General features: G+C 35.9%; 2 protein-coding genes across 2 annotated transcripts in view; both read right to left on the reverse strand.

Moving 5' to 3' along the window:
• Positions 1 to 7086, reverse strand: part of LOC140171231 (uncharacterized) — a 295550-nt gene extending 288464 nt beyond the window's left edge. The window contains exon 1 of the mRNA XM_072194455.1: positions 6615 to 7086. The gene's annotated coding sequence lies outside the window, so the exon portion shown is untranslated. The remainder of the gene's footprint in view (positions 1 to 6614) is intronic.
• Positions 7087 to 11776: 4690 nt separating this feature from the next.
• The window catches only part of LOC140145849 (uncharacterized), a 138382-nt gene continuing 134621 nt past the window's right edge, over positions 11777 to 15537 (reverse strand). Inside the window, exon 12 of the mRNA XM_072167537.1 lies at positions 11777 to 14280. The gene's annotated coding sequence lies outside the window, so the exon portion shown is untranslated. The remainder of the gene's footprint in view (positions 14281 to 15537) is intronic.

Here is a 15537-nt window from a genome sequence, read left to right on the forward strand (position 1 = left end):
CCTCCCTTCTAAATTCTCTCTTAAAGATAATTTAATTTTAATTTTTTTAATATAACTTGATTTTAATCATTTTAATCTTGAACTTTAATTTCATTTCTGCAATCATGTGCTCGTTAACAATATTCCATATCCGTTCATGCATAGGTGCACACGGTCATTGCACACCGCTTGGTGTATAAGAGCTCCCTTAGGACCCTCCTGAGAGCATGTAATATTCATTGCCTCTTTTGCTTTACCTGCTCGATGCTATTTGCACACCTTGTGTGCGACCATGTTGCATATATTGTACTATAAAGCCCTGACCATTCTGGTTGTTTATTATTAATAAAGCAATTAACTAACTACGTGTTCGTTTCTCGATCAGTACATTGCACAAATATCATCACATTAAACAAAGTCCATGACAAATGTACTGGTTTATCCTCTCATGTACATGCATAACAGCAGTATCAGCTTTTGGTATATACTGGCAAATAGTGCCTGTTACTTGGGAAGATAACCGAGAATTTATACTACATCGCTGAGCGATAGCGATTGATTTTTAGCCAATGGGATAGAACTCCGTTTGTTGCTTTGGGAACAGAGCAACCTCATTGGTAACAAATTCCAATTGCTCGTCGCTCAGCGATGGAGTATATATTCAGCTTTACATACCAAATAAATACGCAGTTTACGATAGATTAACAAAATAAAAATCATTCTTATTATGTATGAAATAAGCTAATGAATGCGTATCACTTATTGAGAGTGAAATTTTACTGAGATGTTGATGCGTCTGATGCACTCCCCCTTCGGCTCTCGTGCATTATTTTGTATAATTTCACACCCAACAAGTGTCAAAACATACCACCCTCATTAAAATGCGACAGCCACTATGAGTCGTATAATGATCTCATTCCCAGGGCAGAATTCAATGACCCCATTATGAATGAAATAAGAGTTTTTTTGTACCTAACACATCCAAATGTCATTCTTTGAATGTAGAATCATTATGGGGTTAAGAAATGTCACAGGTATTGTCATGTCTGAGATCGTAGCGATTCTGCTTCGTTATTTATTTATAGTTAATTAATTTGACAAATTAACATTCAGACTAATTACGTTAAATTGGCTTAACGACTGCATTAGTATATTGGTTAACCGAGCTAATGGAGTTGAGTCACACATTTGCAGGTTTACTTGTTCGTATATAACTATGTCATTGTATGTGTATCGATGATTTGTGGATGGGGCTCTTCATGTTTGCATGTTTTAAAAGCGCTCGATATAGTAAGCACATATGCTAACTATCGAATTTTTACGGTATTGGTTTAAATTTCCATTATTTTTTTCACCAAACATTACCAAAAGAATTGTTCTAACTGTAATAAAAGGTTAGCAGTATCAGTCTGGTTTCCCTTTAAACGACAAAACGACTGCTTATAGTGCCAGAAGTGGGTATGTACAATAGCTGCCCTAAGAACATATGGCAATTTACACAAACAGTACATTGTACTCATCTACGCATGGCAGCTACACATGGCAGCTATTGCACTTACCCACTACTAAGCATTCATAACCTCATTAATATACGCAGCAAGTGCGATCCAATCACAGATAATAACTTTTAAATACGCGGACGCAAATGCAGGTCATTGAAAAAATATAATGACCGCGTCTCGTGACGTAGCTAAAAGTACGCTCTACAATGACCGCGTTACGTGACGTGTTACGCGTTCGAAAAATTTACGCGGACGCTGGCCGCCGTATTTGGGCATCGCATGATTGCGTGCTAGTGTGATTGGTCGGTAGCGGTATTTCCTTAATGGGCTATTCGATTTTTTTACAGGGAAAACGACAGATAAAGTTGAAATTGTGTTCTGTTTTCAAATTAAAAGAAGAAAATGTGACGTAAATTGAATAAAAAAAGTGAAAAATGACGGTTATGAATGAGGTTAATGACTTTGCATCAGTTATTTTTCGGGTATTGTGAAATATATATCTTAACATTTTGCTTTGGACCTCGGAATATCCCTTGGGGCTGCGCCCCGTGGGATATTCCTCGGTTCCTAATCACAATGTTTAGATATTTCACAATACCCTCAAAACAACTGATGCGCAGTCATGAACCTCTAAGTAGAAATATGTAATAATATTTTTATTGACACCACGTTTGCTCTTGCATATCGTAGTCAGGAAACCTTCGAGTCTCTATAGAAAAGTATTATTTTAACAATCCATAAGAATTTAACTACATTACTCACGATATTTCCACATGACAATTTTCTGCTTTTTGTGAATTTTAATAATCAGCTCAAAAACAGTTATGCTTATTAGTTATATATTTAGAGGCTAAATGTATTGTTTTTAGCCGCTGTCGTGCATCTATCGTCTTAAATACCACGAGCGACATCATTATTTTAAGTAAAACAACTAGGCGAATATTCTCATTCTTAAACACTTCAATTCAAATAAAAATATAAGTATACGAAATTTTTACAAGGACTCTTTAAGCGCTCTTAGCAAAGTCACAGTTCATTGAATTTACAACCGTATGACAAAACAGGCGAAAATAGTAACTTTTGCACAAGATTTGCAATTTAAAGAGAATTGGCCATTGCTCATTCTAGTGACGCTAGTATATGGACAATATGAGTGTGCTTTTTAATTTAATGACATAAAATTTGAAACATATTGTAAGGAACGCTTGCGGTTTTGACTTTTAAAACCTACATTTTGGTCAAAAAATGTGCTTGGATAGGTAGTTTTCAACATATTTTCCACATTCGCCTTGCTATAACATTGAATTGCGTTATCTGTTGACCTAGTGACGAAAAGTGGTTATAGGGGGAAGTGTTAGCTTTCGTTTGATATATAAAAAAAGTCTGATTGGATGAAGGAAACACTTGAAGTTTCGACAAAAAACAATCAAAGAGGCCCATTTTTCAGCTAAGCTCCACAGCTCTTACATTGCTATGCACTCAACCGTGTAGTGTAATCAAAGACTGTGCGGAGACAATTCACTGCTTGCTTGAGAGCTCTTGGTCGAAAATGTGTGCTCAGGTGTATCGAAATGGAAACTGTGTGCATGATGGTTTATATGAGAATCGTTTTTGTACAGAAACCTTTCCATAATTATGATTACTTAGGGCTTAAAATCGATCAGTCCCGTTGTTGCTATGCGACTCCGATTGATTCAAATATCGAGTTCGTCGATGCACACGCGCTGAACCGTGTTATATCGTGTCATTTTACACAGGTATGAACCAATAAGATTGTAGGAATCTTTTCAAGTGTTTAAGAATATGTATTCATCAAATAGAACTGTTAAGGAGAGGAGAAAACAATTTACAAGATTCAATATAAATTTTATGTACCTATTAATGAATAGTGAGCGAGTCCTATTGTTATCATGCATGAGATGTTTCATAATATTCAATACTGCTTCAATGACAAACAAACTGAAACTAAACATGCAAGAAATAATGGGAATTAGAAGTTTGACCTGATCCAGTCCGCTCAGGCTAAAGGTTTTTTTTTTCAAAATTGAGTTATTTCAAGTTAATATAAAATAAAAAAAATCTTTAAAATATCATTGGAACGTGTTTCTTTTTCCTCCCTTCTAAATTTCTAAATACTTTCTTTCTTGAAGATAATTTAATATTAAATTTTTTTAATATAACTTGATTTTAATATTTTTCTATCTTGAACTTTAATTTCATTTCTGCAATCGTGTGCTCGTAAATAATATTCCATATCCTTTCATGCTTAAGTGCACACGGTCATTGCACACCGCTTGGTGTATAAGAGCTCCCTTAGGACCCTCCTGAGAGCATGTAATATTCATTGCCTCTTTTGCTTTACCTGCTCGATGCTATTTGCACACCTTGTGTGCGACCATGTTGCATACACTGTACTATAAAGCCCTGACCATTCTGTGTGTTTATTATTAATAAAGCAATTAACTACGTGTTCGTTTCTCGATCAGTACATTGCACAAATATCATCACATTAGGCAAAATCTGATAATTGCCTATTATTTGGGAAAATAACCGAGTCAGACATTTAAGCTGAATTTATACTACATCGCTGAGCGAGAGCGATTGGTTTTTAGCCAATGAGATAGAACTCCGTTTGTTGCTTTGTTAAAAGCGCTATATTATTGGTCAAAAGTACCAATCGCTCGTTGCTCAGCGATGGAGTATAAATTAAGCTTTAAACCCCAAGTAAATACGCAATGTCTGCTTCTTTGTTAATCACTGACAGATTAAGTTGAACTTTTGGAGCCGATAGATTAACAAAATAAAAATCATTCTTATTATGTATGAAATAAGCTAATAAATGCGTATCACTTGTTAAGGGTACTTGCCCATCAATTTCATTCAGGGGCGTGTTTGAAAAACGGCACAGCGCATTAGTAAAAAGAATAAAAAATACTAAAATTTTCACCGGGGTTCGAACCACTGCTAGTTGCACCATGAATGCTAAAGATGCCTACTGTGCAACGGTGACTGTGGTTAACATTCGGCGATTTTAAAAGATATACATATCAACACGTTTCTAGTGTATTGAAAATCAGACTTTGGGAGGAATACGGTCATAGAAAGACATATGACTCTACTTGTCTGTTTGTTTTTCATTTAATACAAATTAATTTTGATGAATTGAACTGGTACGACTCTTAGGACTCGTGATAAACGACGATTAATTTAGTAATAATAAAATGAAAACGCTGGGTCATTCACGACATCATTTGTAATTCATGTCAAAACCTGGGGAGGACCACACACATCCTTGTTGCATGTATACGTGCGCAATCGATACTCAATGATCCAGACAATAGCGTTTGAATATACCGCCCTTATGTCACTTGCGGGAAGATATATACTATAGGCCTACCCTAATAGCTTACAATAGATACCCCACCGTAAATAGCTCTCTTTATTACCTCGCTGTGCTAGTAAATACACGTAGCATACGCACTTGTGAACCATATTTTGTTCAAAAATGATAGGAAGGGACTGTTTTCAGCTAAAATGTTGGTTATCAGCAGATGCTTGATGATACCGGGAAGTGTTGCAGAAAGGTAAGCGTACTCTTTATTTGTTCAAAATATCACGTATCAATGAATTTAAATTGGAAATCCAAAAATGAAATGTCAGGTCAAAATTTTCACCTTCGAATTATTGTGAAATAAAATCAAACCGAATTTAGGCTCCGCAAACAACGTCCAATTATTCCCATTGGTGTTTGCAACACGTGCATATAATAAATTATGATTTGGGGCTAATTTGAGAAGAGTTAATGCCTCGAGTTTCAAAATACACCGAGTGATGTTTTTGATCAAAAACATCGACAATTCAAGACACTGTAAAACAAATCAAGAATTTTCTGGGATAATTGCAACTAAGTATAATGAAAGTTATGATCTAAGCTACCAGATGCATCATTAATTTCCTGACTATGATATTTAGTTGTGGCAAAAGATTACTTTAATGTTTTGGCGGGATTATTTCCCGCCAAAAATTTCAACCAAAAAGAGCATGTAGCCTTAAGAGTGAAATTGTACTGAGATATTGATGCGTCTGACGCTCGTGCATTATTTTGTACAATTTTACTCCCAACAAGTGATACGCATATATTAATCTAAGATTATTTCAAAACATACCCCCTTTATTCAAAACGCAACATCCAATATGAGCTGTAATGATCGCATTCCCAGGGCAGAGTTCAATGAAACTTTTGTACCTAACATATCCAAATGTCATTCTTTGAATGTAGAATCATTATGGGGGTACGAAATGTCATAGATATTGTCATGTCTGAGATCATAGTGATTCTGCTTCGTTATTTATTTATAGTTAATTAATTTGACAAATTAACAGTCAGACTAATTACGTTAGATCGGCTTTAATAACTGCATTGAAGACCTGTTTATTTCCGTGCATCCCAAAGAATCACATTACGACTATGACGTAGAACTCTGCAGGACTCTGTACGCATTTTATATTGTTAAGCCTTAATAAACAATATCGGTCAAATTTAAATTTAGTTATTCTTTATTATAAAATGGTAATAGTAACAAAGTTTTCTGGTAATTTTAAGCCAAACCAATTTATAACATGAAAAAAACCTCATTTCCTATCTTAGCTACTCAACAATGATGTTCCATTGGGGATTTAAAGTCATAAACTCATTTTAAAAGCTCGTAAAAATTATGGCTTTAATTCAACAATGTTTCATTTTGCACTGTATAATGAAAGAGCGTGCTTTGTGGTTAAACCTCAACGCATCAAATAGTAAAATATTATCAACTTTACCTTATTGTTTACCCTTTAAATACATAATTATTTGAAGAGTTTACGTTGCACTTAAATATCAAGAAGTGCAGAAAACGGTTAATATTTTACTATATTGTGTCTTCATCAAAACAAAATATACTGGAAATGAATCAAAAGATTTGCGAAAAGAACTAAGCTAATCATACCTGCAGAATTCTTGATAAACGACTCTGATAACAAAACCATCAATACAAGACTAACTCCATTAAATACCGATTTGATTTTAATGATAAGAACACACCCATATTATTTCAGCTACAATGCATCTTAAAAATATTTTCCAATAACGCTTACCTTCTTTTGAGCTATAACTGTGTGTCCTAGTATTCCTTGTGTGCGTACCATGAACAACCTGTCACATCAAAATACATTGAAATATATCCACGATTATGTTCACATGTTTCATTAGGCTTTCATGTGGAATTGTGTACACATAACATACTCTCGTATTTTATATACACCGTTGACACTGCTTTTTATACGTTCAGTTTTCATCACCACAACACATGTGCAAGACAAATCGCCCCCACTCTTTCTGCAACCAGCAAACTGTTCATTTCCTTTCGTAGAAAATAAATACAAGTGATGAGAAACTCAGCGACACAGAGATACGAGAAAAAGGTGTTGAGACTGTCAGTATATATCCAGGGTTTATATTGAAGCAGTATGATAAAACGTTGTATGGAGTAATTCCTTACCGTGTAGTGCGGTTTTACCCATCCCTGCATACACAGTGTGTACGTACATGTATGCTAGTGTGCTAAGTTATATACTAAAATACATGCATGCTGCTATTATGCGTGTGCTAGCTGTGAACAGGGAGTACTACCATAAATTATTAACATTATAGCCCTAAAATTACTCTCTGTTATAAGCTCAAGTAACGCATAAAATATGAGATGCATTATAAAGCAATGGCAATAAGAAAATTTTAGATTTTAGTAATGGAAGTGGTTAGCACGTGTGTGCGTTTGGTGGCTTTGAATATAAGTAGCGTTATAGTCTATCTGATGCCTATAGGTATATTATTTGTTGCTCGTTGTGACTTGCAATGTACTGAAAACGGATGTGCACGAGTCGGTGTTGAATCCACCTGTGGCGCATAGTGGGGCTATTCCATTTAGTCCACACTCCCCCTGTGAAAGATTTTACCTAAAGTCTTCCACAGAGGGAGTATGGGTTTCGAATAGAACAGACAATTGGGCAACTTTCATTTGAAATACTGACTCCAGTTGTGGAAAATGTAGATAAATATACATACAGGGGGAGTGTGGGGTTCAAAATGAATACCCCTGACCAATTACATTTGAAAAACGTACTCCCCCTGTCGAAGATATTTCCAAAATCTTTCACAGGGGTAGTGTGGATTTCAACTGGAATAGCCCATTACTATCGATATATTGGTTGGCATAGGAGTGTAACAGAAAGACGTATTAGAATAACAGATTATGTCTGGACACACAATAACAAATGCATCACATGTACGGGGAGCCCAGAAGGGTGAATCAGCTGATATATTATTAATTCATAACCTCCGCGTATTACGCCATTATGTGCGTCCCAATCAAATTGCTCGTTAGATGACATACGCACACCGGCGCGGAGGTTATTGATATCCATTCATAACCTCATTAATAAACGCGATGCGTGCGATCCAATCATATTTTATTATTTGTGAAAACGCGAACGCAAATCGAGGTCATTTATATCTCACAATTGACCGCAAAATGCGTAATTGTTCCAATGTCGCACACAATTGACTTCTGCGTGCGCCGTATTGTGCGTCCAACGAACTGCGCGCGCGCTGGCTGCCGTATTTGGATTGCGCGCTACCATATTTGCACAGATTCTGATACGCACTTTTGTTATTGGTCGTTTTGTTTTAGCCTGATCGATTTTGGGAAAGGGAAGATGTAAAATTGTTTATTTTACAAACTTTTGAGGAAAATTTTGTGTTATTTTGTAAAGTTAAAAGATCAAAGTGACGGTTATGAATGAGGTTAATAACTTTGCATCGGTTATATGTCGGGCATTGTGAAAAATCTAAACATTTTGCTTTGGACCTCGAATATCCTCGGGGCTGCGCCCCTCGGGATATTCCTCGGTTCCAAAGGCAAAATGTTTAGATTTTTCACAATGCCCTCCAAATAACCGATGCGCAGTTATTAACCTCTAATTCATAACCTCATTAATAAACGCGATGTGTGCGATCCAATTACATTTAGTTATTTGTGAAAACGCGAACGCAAATCGAGGTCATTAATATCTCACAATTGACCGCAAAATGCGTAATTGTTCCAATGTCGCACACAATTGACCGGAGTTTGCGTGTTGTTGTGCGTCGAACAAACTGCGCGCGCGCTGGCTGCCGTATTTGGATTGCGCGCTACCATATTTGCACAGATTGTGATACGCACTTTTGTTATTGGTCGTCATGTTTTAGCCTGATCGATTTTGGGAAAGGGAAGATGTAAAAATCATCTATTTTATAAACTTTTGAGCTAAATTTTGTATTTTGTAGGTGAAGAGATTAAAGTGATGGTTATGAATGAGGTTAATAACTTTGCATCGGTAATATGTCGGGCATTGTGAAAAATCTAAACATTTTGCTTTGGACCTCGGAATATCCCTCGGGGCTACGCCCCTCGGGATATTCCTCGGTTCCAAAGGCAAAATGTTTAGATTTTTCACAATGCCCTCCAAATAACCGATGCGCAGTTATTAACCTCTAATCAATGACCTCCGCGTATGCTTACGCGGTACAATGACTTCCGCGTAGTGCGCATCTGTTGCGCCGGAACTCTACACTCGCACGCAACTACCATATTTGCACATGGCGTGACTGCGCAGTGCTGTAATTGGTAAGTCCGTTTTAGCCTGTTCGACTTTTTGAAGGGCGAAATGTAAGTTTTGATAAAAATTGTTTATTTCAACAAATTTCGGAGAATAAAATCTTGAGATATGGTTGAGTGATGAGTTTAAAATGACGGTTATGAATTTAGATTTTAGTAATGGAAGCACGTATGTGCGTTTGGTGGGTTTGAATATAAGTAGCGTTATAGTCTATCCTGTAGGTATATTATTTGTTGCTCGTTGTGACTTGCAATGTACTGAAAACGGATGTGCACGAGTCGGTGTTGAATCCACCTGTGGCGCATAGTGGGCTATTCCATTTGTAGTCCACACTCCCCCAGTGGAAGTTTTACCTAAAGTCTTCCACAGAGGGAGTATGGGTTTCGAATAATTGGGCAACTTCCATTTGAAATACTAACTCCAGTTGTGAAAGATAATAGTACATCTACATACAGTGGTAGTGTGGGTTTCCAAATGAATAACCCTGACCAATTACATTTGAAAAAAGTACTCCACCCGTGGAAGATATTTCCAAATCTTCCACAGGGGTAGTGTGGATTTCAACTGGAATAGCCCATTACTGTCGATAGTTTGGTTGGCATAGGAGTGTAAGAGAGACGTATTTGAAAAACAGACTCTGTCTGGCTACACGACTACAAATACAGCATATAGACTGGGAGCTCAGAAAGGTTATTCAGCTGACAAGATACTAAGGTTTTATGATCTGGGTATGTTATTTAGAGGTTATAACTGAGCATCGGTTATTTGGAGGGAATTGTGGAAAATCTAAACATTTTGCCTTTTGAACCTAAGATATTCAAAATGTTTAGATTTTTCACAATGCCTGACGATACCGATGCAAAGTTATTCTCCACATTCAAAATCGTCACTTTCATCATTTCACTTTACAAAATAACAAAAAATTTCCTCATAAGTTTATAAAAAAAAAAAAAATATTACATTCTCCCATTCCAAAAAATCGAACAGGCTAAAAAGGACGACCAATAAAAAAGTTCGAATCACAATCTGTGCAAATATGGTAGCGCGCAATCGAAATACGGCAGGGCAATTAGTTCGACGCCCGGAGGTTACTTTCGAGCAATTTTTTACGCATTTTGCGGTCAATTGTGAGATATTAATGACCTCGATTTGCGTTTGCATTTTTACAAAATAATGAAATATGATTGGATCACACACGTATATTCATGAGGTTATGAATAAATAGCCAAGGTTCAATATTCCATATTGCTGCCGATCACACCCTGTACATTCCGTTTGGAAAAGATCATTGAACTTCACATAGGAACAACTTGCAAACTTGCTCAAATTGTGTTTAAACTATACCGATATATTTCTCTAGTCATCAGGATTCAGCTTTATAGTTTGACCTATCTAGCGTGACCGTGTTTTACTTATATATTTCCGAAATTTTTGGCTGGGGGTCAAAAACATAGAAATGCTCCAATTTTGAAAAAAAAAGGTTGTCAAAATATTCGTTTTGATATAGAAATTTAAATAAAGAATAAACTACACAATCTATGGTGTTTCGTTATCTAAGTAATATAGCAAAATAGATCAACGTTTTCAACAGGCCTTTGATGGCAGATAATCTATTTAAATGCGTTACCTCGTAGCCTAAAGCGAAAAATCCTGGATAGCTAAAACTATTTTGTTAAATGTGATATTAAAATGAACATTTTGACATATCTTTGTAAAAATTGGAGTATTTTAATACCAAGCGGGACTACATTTTTAAACACTACAATTGAGCAAGTTTGAGTAAAGTTCGATGAACTTTTCCAGGCTGAATACAGGAAGTGATCCGGCAGCAATATCGAATATTGAACGTTGAGTTCCTATAATAAAACGACCACCTATTTCATCAGGCGAAGCTTCAAGTAGATAGTTGACGCTCAAAGCGCTGGCGTACGCACGCACGTACTAAAAGATGCCGCATAGATGTACACAAATTAGCTGCCTCAACGCGTTGACGTCACTTTGCATCAGTAGTAGTTGTTGTTTGAACTTCAGATCCCCTGCACTGCTTTATACAGCCCGAGTATAAAGTATGCCATTAAACATGGTGTAAATCATTTTCAGGTATTGCATGGACCGACTGCTGTTCAGGTAGTGAAAACACAGCGTGGTTCTAGTAACTTGGTTTTAGGGGTGTCCTTTTATCAAATGATTTTGTTTTACAAACTAAAAGAGGCACGTTCATAAAAATTTCACATGCAATAGACAACATAATTATGATTCTCAGATATCCTGCAATTAACAGTTTGTAATATCGTAAATATGTTTACGATTTTAAAACAGAAAATGGGTATGTCTGTGATCAAGCAAAATCAGTCTAAAGTCGGGCATATTTAATTTTTAGTTTTGTATATAAGCTTCATTTTGCAGAAAATCAATATTTCCGACTATAAGTTCTGCTTGCAGCTTGATCACATCACATACGTAAAAACTCGATAGTTAACATATGTGCTTACTATCGAGCGAACTATCGAGTTTTTGCGGTATATCATTTAGACTCACCTTGTCAAGAGAGCAACTGAATACACACCCCTTTTAAATAAAGAATAAAGAAACTAACAACAAGATTCACATGCTTCATAGTAATATCATTTATTCGATTAATAACAATAGAATCACAAATCAGGATTTCTCTGAAAGAATTGTACCGTCACATAAAGCAACGGCATTATTTTGTAAAAGGATAACAATATTACAAGCACACCTCATTTTTAGTTAAAGGTCCGTAACCCGATCGACAGCATCATCCCCGATTTTTTCATTGTTGATGAGGTTTTGGTATCACATAATAGATACTATTTTTCTCATTACTATCCTGAAATTTGACGCTCCAAGTCGATGTATTTCCGGAGAAATCATGAAACACAGCGGTTTTTACAGGCTACCAGTTATTCGCATTTTACACGACACGGGAGTTTTGGGTAGTCATAGAATGAAATCGGAATAGATTCGGAAGACTTCACCCCAGTACCAATTCGTCCGCAAAAATACATCAAATATGCCCCCTAATGTCAAACTATAGATGGCGCTATAATGATATAAAACAAAAACAAAAATAAAGAAATACATAAGAGGCGAAATAAATAAGGAAACATGACCTATATTGTCAAGCATGATACGAGGAATATGAAAAAAATTATGAGAGCACCTCCCATTAAAAAATTTGTTAAAAAATAAAACAAAGAAAAATCATAAATATGTGAAAATGTGCATCATATAGCTAAAAATAAAGAAATAATTAAGCGAAGTAAATACAGCATGGGCTATCTTGTCAAGAATGATAATGAGCGCAGTGGCATGTAATGTTTTTTAAGATTAATCAGTATGAATAGAGGGTATAAAAGTGTACAGGGGCGAGCCGGTTTTCAGTGCCAAGGCGAACACTTCCTGTTTCCACCGGGACATGCGCTCGGCCGTTGTTTCGGGATGCCTGACCAGAATGCAATTCACGCGTACCAGTGTATTGGCTTGCTAATATGCTAATTATTCACATTTATGCTGAAATTGTTCCCGTTTTCTCACATAGATGGATAAAGGGGACAATATTTGACATTGTATGTAAGTTTGAAGAGAATCCATATCCTAAACCGATAGGGTTACCCCCATTTAATCCATAAGGCATACACAGTGCTTCCAAAGTTTATATGTCAATTCGCCGCAGAAGTGATGATGTAACAGGATTACCTACCATAGCAACAGATGAATACAATTATTTTTGATTCTATTACCCTCACGACCCATGAATCAAATTAATGGGTCGCAATAATGGGTCAAGCGCCGTAACATATTCTACGCATAGCATTATACTTGGTTACGTGTACAAAATACGCGCAGTCACTACGCATACGCGCTCCACCTTGAAGTAAACAGCCTAAAATATTTGGGCAAAAATTTGATATTTTCTCTTTAAATCGCACTATTTTGAGGTAATAGAATAGAAATAAAGAGTGCAGCATTATTCTTTACACCCAAATAATGTGTCCTCGGCAGTAAAAACGTTTAAATATTGGGTTCGGCTGCGCCTCACCTATTATTAACGTTTTTACTGCCTCGGACACATTATCTGGGTGTAAATGATACTGTATTAACCTTTATTTCTTAAATATATCGCCCTGCACTACAATGTCACGCGGTACCTATGCATAGATGTCAAAGAACAGGGATAACGATCTGGATTGTGATTCTATGGAGTATTCATATCATGCTGATCACTCGCACTTGTAAGATTAGTATCTTTGAAAAGAGCGGTATTTTATTCAAAATTTGTATTCATCTATTGGTATGGTATTTAATCCTGTTACATCATCAAAACAAACTCCCAAGAAGTAACATAGAGGTGCATGGGCTAATGACACATAGGGGAGGTTTTCCTGCCCAACGATTGGATTTTGTGGCCCTTGAACATGTTTAAAACAAAACGACCAAGAGGTTACATGGGAGGTGTTGCTTTAAACATGTTCATGGGCCAATGACACATAGTAGGTTTTCCAGCTGCCACGATGTAGTTATGGCCCTTGAACATGATTAAAACAAAATTGCCAAGAGGTTACATAGGAAGTTTTGCTTTAAACATGTTCAGGGATCAATGACAAAGTTGTTCCTGGCCAAAGTAGATAAGTAAATTGCCATTGTGATATCTCATAAACTAAGAATGCTAGTAATGTAACAACTTCGTAGCACATTTTCGTTATTGTGTACGCTGGTGGTTATTGTCAACAATGCCTCCTTTGATCTGGTTGGATCAGATTAAGTTACCTATGGACTACTTGGAGCACATCAAAGCTAACTGCATGAGCACAAATGTTAATAACAGCCTTTGCATTAACGTTTTCTGCACTAAGCAGCCAATGCAGTTGACAGTTTTGTGTTCCAAGAAGTCAATAATATACTGTTAATCTATTATTTATGCATACTTAATCATATGTATGATTCAGATATATGATTAAACATCGTTTGCTTTTATGTTAATATTTTTTTACATTACAAAGATAAAGTTAAATAAGATAAATAACAACATTAAACATCACAATACTAAGGATAAACGGTCCTTTGGTAGTATGGTCGATATCGTCTGTGAGAGAAACGAAAAAAAAAAAAAACAGGACAAGAGATTTATTTCAGTATAGGCGTAAACCTTTTGATCGACGTAATCGTAGCCGACCCTAATACTTTTTATAATTTTGACGGAGTATTGTTTGTATTGTTTCTTGGTATTTTTTAATTCGTCATTTCTGCGACATTTATTTGTTCATGCGCCAAGAGCTGCGTATGGGCAGATTATAAATCCATAATGTATGAAAATATAAAATTAATAAATTATGGATAATAAATATTCTAAAAAATTACAGGGTATGTAAAAAAATTGCAATATGGCAAAGAAGCCATCTTTATTTTGGAACCAGGTTAAACGCTTTTATATTTAAAACGTTACACAAATGATATGTGACCTTGTGTGGAAAAATGAAGGGATAAGCATTTAGAGTTTTGTTTTATGACACATTTAAGGGATCTGGAATGAGCGTTTTAAGCGTGTCGACAGTATTTTTTGATCATTTGCCATAAAATGTGTATTACATTGGGAATTTCAAAAAATCAAAATTATTTGATATCAGAAGGACATTCTTCGTATCGTATTCAGAATGCAATTCAATATGTCTGATATCAAAAAATACTGTCGAAACGCTTAAAACGCTCATTCCAGATCCCTTAAATGTGTCATAAAAACAAAACTCGGTATGTCTGATGTACTCTAATGTCCCGCAAAAAATACTGTCCAAACGTTCATACCCCATCCCTTAAGAGCGATGCCCAATTTTAATGGTTGTCAAGGAACTTCGATCTCCGGGAATTTCGACTGAAAAAGGTCACAATTCACACCAGTGGTATATCATCTCTACGATCTGAATTGACATAGGTCAGTTTATTATTAAGACACATCCGTCTTACCATAGACCCTGGAAGATATGTTATAAACATTTGGTCACATTTTATCAATATGATAAAATAATAATACAGTAAAATATAGTATAAGAACTATTCTACAGTAAATCTGTTATACCAAGTAACTGATGAGGCATTAAATATACAAGATATTAATCATCTTCCTAAATAAGCATATGGTACATGTTAGACTTGGCTTTTGACTTATCTCAAAATCGGTGTAAACTATTTACTTAGAGCTGTTTCCATGTATACAATAATGCCTGAAAAAAGGCGGCCTTTTTATCTTGTTGTGCTGAGAGGTAGCCCCTCTACTGATCTCAAAACCTTCCACAGTGTTTCTTGTAGGCTACAGAAAGCATCTCAACTTCCTAGACATATGTTTTGA

Source organism: Amphiura filiformis, chromosome 2 (assembly GCF_039555335.1).
Source record: "Amphiura filiformis chromosome 2, Afil_fr2py, whole genome shotgun sequence".
Lineage (NCBI taxonomy): Eukaryota > Metazoa > Echinodermata > Ophiuroidea > Amphilepidida > Amphiuridae > Amphiura > Amphiura filiformis.